This window comes from Cyprinus carpio, unplaced genomic scaffold (assembly GCF_018340385.1).
Source record: "Cyprinus carpio isolate SPL01 unplaced genomic scaffold, ASM1834038v1 S000006731, whole genome shotgun sequence".
NCBI lineage: Eukaryota > Metazoa > Chordata > Actinopteri > Cypriniformes > Cyprinidae > Cyprinus > Cyprinus carpio.
In genome coordinates, this window is record NW_024879334.1 from 915,209 (window position 1) to 923,860 (window position 8,652).

At 42.5% G+C, this 8,652-nt stretch overlaps 1 pseudogene; it reads right to left on the bottom strand.

Annotated features, from left to right (window-relative positions):
* Positions 1 to 6,314, bottom strand: part of LOC122134009 — a 31,950-nt pseudogene extending 25,636 nt beyond the window's left edge.
* Between the last annotated feature and the right edge of the window lie 2,338 nt (positions 6,315 to 8,652).

Consider the following 8,652-nt stretch of genomic DNA (forward strand, 5'->3'; position numbering starts at 1 on the left):
AGTATGAGATACACAAGATGAATGCTTAGGGTTTTTTTCACGAATCGCACTAACCATATTATGAGAAAAGGATCAGAGTATGCTTGGTTTTAAACACCAGCAACTCAAGAATCACTCAAAACAAGGCATATTGGTGAAGAAGCAGTGAGAGATGCACATGTGATGTCAACATGAACGCAATCCTCCAGACGACTCCCCTCACCTTGTGACACACCAGTACCACGTCCTCTACACAGACCTCCTTCCTCATCTGGCTGATACACGCGCACTGGCTGCTGCAGTTACAGATGGAGAGCAACGGCTGAGTTTTCACACAAGGCTCAAGATCATGCTGCTTTGCTGCTTTCGGTTTGTTGTGTTTGTACTAAGGGTTTGTGTGGCCTGGTGGGATTTTTCAGATTAACGGCGAAATGTATGTTTTTGCAACAATTATTCATTTTGCTGCCCCAGATGCAAGACGTGAGTGCAATTGGTCAAACGCTGCACATTTACAATCGAAAAATACAAACATTGGAATAGCAGTAGAGTGAATTGGCCAAAACCTGGTAAACGAACTACTACTGTACAAGCATGTTTCTATTTCATGTTTGCATGATGCTGATAGGCTGAAAGCTGTATTTATACTCTTTAGTATTGTATTATTAAGGCACATGTTGTGATTATTACTTTGCATGCTTGTTTTTCATACATTTGAGTATTTTTGTATTAGATGTGTTGTATCTAAATCCTTGTATCCTTGGTTTTATGCATTTGTATGTTTATTTTATTGGATGTAATGCTGAAATTTATATTTGATGATCTCATTTCTGATTATGTAAAGCACTTTGAACTGAACTGAAAGGTGCTACATAAATGAAGTTACCGGACATAATAATAATAATTGAATTTTGAATTTGAATTGGCTATATTTTTGGCTGAGGAAATATTTTGTATTTTTCTTATATTATTGCTGAACTGGGTGTTTAAGAAAAGTTTTAATTTGCCTTCAGGTTTTTCATGCATCTTTGCCTTCACATTTCATGCATCTGCAAAGATATTTAACAGTGAATTTGTTTTACATTCACACCATGTCGACCTGCTTCATGTCTGTTGTGTTAAGCAATAAGAACTTTCTTTAATTTTGCACATTTTAAATAAAGAGAATGCCACCTCTTCATGAATAACATCAACAATGTATTCACAGATTTTATTCAAAATCCAACAAGCACTCAACACTGGTCAGGCAACTCAGCATTTAGACAACCAAATGATAATTTACTGAAAAGCCTTCTTTTGCAAGCATCCAAAATGAATGCACAGCTAGACCTTTGAGCAAAAAAACAGTTCCTCTGAATTGGCAACGGCAGTCGAAGCAAAGTCGCTCATTCTGTTTTTCTTTAAACCAGAGCCTGAAATCCTGAATGCCTGTGTGGATATCGTGATGTTCAGAGGTGGGTTGGATTCATCATTGGCTAAAGCAGACGGAATAATGCTGAGAGAAAAACATCAAACGTCAAATTCACAAGTCGTGCATTATTTGTGATTCGTTATGCAATTTTACACCAAGTTTTGTAGCAAAAAAATGCAAATTATTGAAGTGTACAAAAAATATTTAAATACCAAACAAACATAGGCCAATCAAACAATCAACCACTCTGTAGGGCAGAACCTTAAAAGTGAGCACTTGGGAAGGGTGCATTTTTATGTAGTCTGATAACCTGCACATTTAGTTTGAACCTACACTGCTCACCCAAAAGTGGGACATCAGTATGTCTCTTAATCTCATCAAGGCTTTCATAGTTCTTTGATCAAAAGAAAAAACTGTAATATTGGGAAATATTGTATTACAATTTAAAATAACGTTTTCTATTTCTAATATGCCTTAAAAATAGAATTTATTTCTGCGAAGCAAAGCTGAATTTTTAGCATCATTACTCCTGTCCTCAGTGTCACATGATCCCTCAGAATCATTCTAAATACGGATTTGTTTATCACTGTTTAGAAAACAGTTGTGCTGCTTAATAGTTTTTGGACCTGTATACTTTTTTCCAGATGATCATGATAAAAGGTAAAGAACACATTTTTATTTCAAAATAGAAATCTCTTCTGAAAACAATATAAGTCTGTACACCGACCCTTTTTATCAATTAAACACATCCGTGGCTGAATAAAAGTATTCATTTTCTTTCACCAAAAAAGACTTTTTTTAACGGGGGAGTGTATTATTTATAAAGATTTCTATTTTCAGAAGCTTTCTACTTATGAACGGCAGTGTAATATCAATAACCACTTTGTTTTTTTAATAGTTACTGCTACTATAAAGCTTTGCAGCATAAGCTAAAAACAACAATAAAACCATGGGTTCTCGACGCGTCGCATAAGTCCACCCACAATACTACATTTGCCCATCATTAACCATAAATTAGATACTTTTAGTATTGAAACCACAAAATGCAATGATCAACAAGTGCTGTTTTTCCATAAAGATAAAGCATCCACATTGGGCACCTGAGCTCAAAAAGTATTCCATACATGCATTTTATTATACAGGATTTTCTGATAATACATTGATAATACTCCCATCTGCTGCAGCTCTCAAATCCTCACCAGAGCATGTACAACATATGGTGCATGGCTGGCGTTTTGTGGTTTAAGGTCAATTATACCGACTTACCTGGGTTCTTGCATGTCATAGTATTGCAAATGAGATGTAAGAGTTTTGCAGCATGGGGCAAGAGATCACGCACATTCCTGACCCTTTTTTGGGTGAATACAGACTACTTTTAATAGTGCATTTCTGTCCTTTTAGGATCTTGACAGCTAGCAAGAAGATTCTGATACAAGGTTTGGAACGACATGGCCGGTGAGAAAGCGCTTGACAGATTTTCCTTTTTAGTTGAACTAAACCCTTTAAAAAGGCTGTAGAAAGACACATCCACGAATACCAGGCAAGATTGATTTTAGGGGGGAGCTGTTTGTCCACTGTACCGTGGAGAAGGTTCACATCCTCGCGCGCAGACTAATGCCACAGACTAAGAGGGTTAGGCAATGCAAAGAAAAAAGGTAAAAAACAACCTCCACCTGCTGCTCCTGGGAGGCAAAAACACACTCAGTACCTCCATCTCTAGACTACCTGCAGCTAAACCTGTACAGATGTAATGACACCCCGGTTACACTGAGGACACAAACGATGAGACACAATCGCGACCCAGTCCCACAACACCTTGCGACCTAAAACGTATGTTAACTTAAAAGGCGAACATTTTGTTAAAGTCATACGTCTTGGTAAAGTGTGCACATAAGCGAAGCATTATTTACTATAAGCTCATACCTAGGGTTAATGATTTGAACAAATCCCTAGCAGTGTTTGTGCTCCAGACATGAATGATTATTTAAAATTCTGTTCATTTTAATCAATATGGGAATTGTTTTTTTGGTGGTGGTGGGTGGGGGGAATGATTTAACCCCATGAATGAATCTGCTTGTTCCAAACCCGTACATAGTTTCTTTAGTGTGCTGAACACAAAAGAAGATATTTTTGAAAGAATTAAAACAGTTGATGGTAGCCCTTGGCTGCCATGTATTTTTTCCCCCCATACAATAGAAGTCAATAGCTGCAGATCCAATATTTAATAACTCAACTTGCCTCAAAATATCTTGTTTTTGTGTTCAGCAACTAAAAGAAATGCACTGGAGTTTAGTACTACAACATGAAAGTGAATAAATGTGATGACAAGAAAACTTTTTATTTTTGGTTGGACTAACTATACTGCTTAAGGTTTTAAAGAGATTTTAAGGCAGTTCATCTGCATTTGTCTTCCACCAAACCAGTACTAGGTCCCGCCAAATCACAAATCAGGACTTCCCCAAGAAAAAAACCACAGGCTCACATGCCTCTAAAGAACTTATTTCTGTTGACGTCCAGGCCTTGGGAAGGACACTTGGCAGGAAATTAAAGCGTTCAAACTGGGAGACAAAGTATGTACTCTCTGAAGACTTGCCTTTTTTCGTCAGGTCCGGGCCAAAAACAAGTCAGCTAAGAACCCTGTTTGTCTGCTCAGCGACTACAATTTCCTTTTGGGCAGTGCCAGTTGGTTGCCAGCAGCCTTTGTTGTGATTGGTCCTACCGCATCTGCACGGTGTGATTAAAACTAACCAATCAGAATCACTGGTTACATGCAAAAGAGCCAGTTTACGCGGTGTTTGACCAAAAGTTTGTATTACATTTGGCACCGTTCACCCAACCTACAACTTAAATCCCCGATTGGGTGCAAAAACAACACACTAACTACCCAAACACAACAAACACCAACTGTATAACATTGAATTTCTACAAACCCATTCTTCCCTTAGCTGCTACTTACCAACCCCAGATTTTTTTTAAAGCTCTATAAACACTTTTTGGACGTCCTGTTAACTCAGATTTACCTTTTTTTTGTCCCCTGTTTTAATTGGAGAGACTACCCAAGATACAAATTTAATCATTACGAAAAACAATTCAGAGCCATCGTGTGGTCTCCTGTTTATAATTAAAACTGCACTGATGAATGAAATACACAGTGTCCTTAGTCTATGTTTTCAGCATGCCTTGTGAGATGATCCGGCTTTTTGGGAATTTGGCGTCTTTTGCATGCTGCCTTTGGGTGAAAAAGTCGGGATGAATGATGCATCTAACCCAGCTCATAGATAATTAATCATAACGTGATTAAAGCAGACCACAATAAGTGCTCCAAGTATAACCCCCTCTTGTCTAAAAAGCACACGGACTCCATTGACAAACCAGGATTGACACCTGTTTTCCCCCACCCTAATGATACTTTACTGAGTCCGATACAAGACTGCTCTGTGCTGGAATCGGCTCAGGGGTGGTTTGAGCCGTGTCAAGGTGCGAATGAGACCTTTTTCCATTCCACCAAACAATTCTGTAAAAGTTTCTTCAAAATCATGTTTTGATTGAAAGCTAGAAGACAGAACAAAGCTCTCTCCAATTAGGGAATGACCTGATGTCTCCAGACAAACTAATTGAAGTGATCAAAAAGTGACCCGGGTTCTACTCAACCAAAATATTCCTTTTTTTTTCATGTGCATTTCGAGCTCTTTCTCCAGCTCCAGGGTGAGGGCCTCCAGGCGCCGCTCCGCCTGACTGGGGCCGCTGTCCCCGGATGGAGTGACCTGGTACGGCAGCTTTAAGCGCTGCGCCCCGGTGCCCATCTTCCCGTAGTTAAACGCGATGCTGACCTCTGAGTTCTGCTGCTGCGGCTCCTCCAGCACGGGAAAGGTTTGGGAGGTGGACGCGGCCGTTGGCTCAGGGAAGTCCTGCAGCAGCGCGTCCTCCGGCAAACCGGGTCCCATCATGGGGACCTGGAGCTCGGGATACGCGCTCATGGATCCCCGGGAGCTCCGAGAGCTCCTGGAGCTGTGGCTGGAGATGCTCGAGCGGGGACTGACCACGCAGTTGGCCGCCACGGCGGGTCGTGCTTCCTGGCAGCAGATGCTGGACCGGGGCTGGTCACGGGGACGCCGTGCACCGCGCCGCTCTCCGGCTCGTGGCTCCCCGCGGGATTGGGGGGGGCGTGACGCCGCGAGTCCCGGAGTAGCGGAGCGCGGCTCGTGGGGCTCGGCGGGGGCTGATGTGCCGCTTTTCTATCCCATGCTGGGCCGCATGGTTCGGGTTTGCTGCTGCTCGGGTTTGCGCCCGCAGGGTCGTAGCTGTGGAGTTGAGGCTGATTCTTTGGGCTGGAGTGTTTGCTGGTTTCGCTACCGTGCTTGGCGTAACTAGACCTGGGCTGTATCACGCTGTTCCCCTCGCAGTCCTTCTCCTGTCTCGGGTGACACCAGGCTGGACCGCGGGCTGCTGATGCTCGACCTCTGGGCTGGTGTGGTTTGCTGCTGGTCTTTGCGAATGAGTGGGACGAAGCCCGATGGAACCGGGGGCTCGTGGCCGGGTACCATGCCAGCATGGTTGGCCACGCCATAAGACTGTTGCTCCTCTGCACCCGGAACGGGCACCTTTTTCCTCCCAGAATTGAGTACCTTCGTAGGCGCATCCACGGCTGTACCGTGCGGCCTGCCACCTCGGCTTTGCGTTGTACACTCCTGGAAAGTACGCATTCGACGACGCGACGCTGTCAACACGGCAAAGGCAACTTCAGATTTGGTGCATGACGCGTCGGCAATCGGGATAACCCGCGTCCCTTTGCGGAGCGAACAGAAATCCAGAGGCCTGAGGCTCGGTTCCCGTTGACGGAGCGCACGGTGACCCGCACGACCGTAGACTTTGTTCCCGGGCGTGGAGGAGCTGCCGTTTCATATCGTTTGATTTTTCTTTCCTCCATGTCCCGGGGTTCGTCTCCCCCCGTATATCCCGTCCCTGATGACCCGTCCTACATGGAGAGGTTTTCCATCAGTTTGCTCGCTCTTGCGCCCCGGATCCTCATATTCATCCATGACGCGCGGGCGAGTTGAGGGACGACTGAAAACGGGGGGAGTGCGCGGTGCGCTGGTCAAACTACAACACAAACTGCATTTTACCACGGAAAAAATGCCGCCTCAGGCGAAGCCATGCGTTGCCCAGTTCGTGCTTACTTAGTCCTTCGTCGTTAATTCCGTCGCGGTTGCAGGCTCCCCGCCTGTCGATTTGTGGCGATACACTCGTCGTGACAAAGTTTGCCCCAAAGAGAACGTTTTGTTCAATTTCAGTTTTTGTAAAGTTGAAAGGTCTTTACAGTCAATGGCGCGCTGCGCGGAGGAATTTTCCTCAGCTTTGATTTCCGTGATTGTTTTTTTATTTCCTGCAAACTCGTTTTCCAAGCGACATCCAACTCGCCTGTAATCACCCCCGATGATTTCGCGCATAATCAGGCAGGAGATGCTGTGCTGCGCGCGAGACGGGACGAGTACGCGTTGTATCAAACGATTTCATTGCGGGACTGTTTGTCGTTGAGAGGAATGCCGCGGAGGGAAGACGGGCTGCGCGCGCGCGCTCTGGAAGTGGTTTAATGCGAGAGCGAAACAATGATAGAGAGCAATCTCAGCAAGGGGGAGCAGAATTCCTGAAAAAAAGTCCTTTGGAGAGTTTGTGATTGTCCACTTTCATCAAGGCGGGCCAGGATATTAAAGATTTAACCACATAGACCAGCCACAGAAAATAATTAAAAACTCAGCTGAAAAAATTTTAAGCAACTTTCCTATGCAACGGGTTTTCTTTGTTAAGTAAGTAAATAAACACTCCTTGTCCAAGTCTCTGTTTGTACGATCTACCTCGTTCCTTTTGTTTCCCGTGTAACTCGTGGCTTCATAAACACCAGGACAATCATGCACTAGGCAGTCAGGCCACTGAAGGTTTTGTTTGACTAGGGGGGAAGGGCACATTCCCAAAACATTTAAATTTGCATTCAAATGACCAAAGGCTATTGTCACTAACGTACATTTCCAGCACGCATACATTGTTATTTTGCACTTGAGGTTACAATTTAATATCTAAGATAGCAAAATATCAAAGGAAAGAGTCCTTTATTGTGAATATAGCACAAGCACAATTTTCAAAGTGAAATGTTTGACAGAAATGAATTTGTTGGTTTGAACTGCTTCTAAACCAATAGTCAGTATTGTCAGTACTTTTTTTTATTTATATTTTGCTGTAACATGAAATTTCAACCTTGTAACATTCACTTTTTGAAACACAAAAATCCGATACACACACACACTACACTGAAAATTGGGATAGTTTATTTTCCATGTCACCTAGAAATAAACATTAGTTTTAAGGCTATTTTGTGGTTCAGTGCAAACATTGAGTGTCGTTCTCAGGGAAGGCATGAAGTCAGGAAACACAACGCAATGTTCGTTTGAATACCAAAAGCAATACATGCATTTTAAGGCAAAGATATGACACAAAAAAATACAAAATATCTTCAGATCGTCCGCACTAGTTTCTATATGACTAGGTCAAATGTAATTAAAACAAGAAATATTGATTGGTGTGAACGATCAGATTTTCTTTGCTCTCCATGAAGGCAGTTCAAGATTTCCGGGCGTTTCGGATCATCTCAAATCATGATGGAGAACACGCTCATTAGGGTTGTTGTTCACTGTAAGAACAGCAAATGAAGACACACTAAAGACAATTTTGAAAATCCGGCAATGTTTTAAATATTATATTTAGTTAAGTTTGTACTGAAAAAAAATAACTTACCAATATAGCAAAACACAGTCTTGCTGGTTAACCATTTTGTTTTTACCAAAAAATGCATATTTTTATTATTATTATAATTTTTTTTTATGAAAGTGTTGAAATATTGTAAATATTGGTTTAAAAAACATGTGTCTACCCTAAACTCTTTAAGGGAAGCTGCTTTCCCACAAGCGTGGTAATACAATCAAACATTTATCACTTTATTGGTTCCTCTCTACAACATGTTTCATAATATGGAACCATCTTAATTGCAGGTCATATATAACCTGCAACACAAGGCACAGAAGTGAAAGCTATGCACATTGTCACTGTCCCACAACCGGTAAGACAGGGAGGCCCCACCCCCCCTCTGCTGCAAAACGCAAACACCAAAACAACATCTGAAAATTAGTTTCTTAAATGAGGACGTTATGCGCTTCTTACCCATGACCTCTGCCTCTAAACCATTGTCAACAACATCTGCCAGGTCCATAACGTTT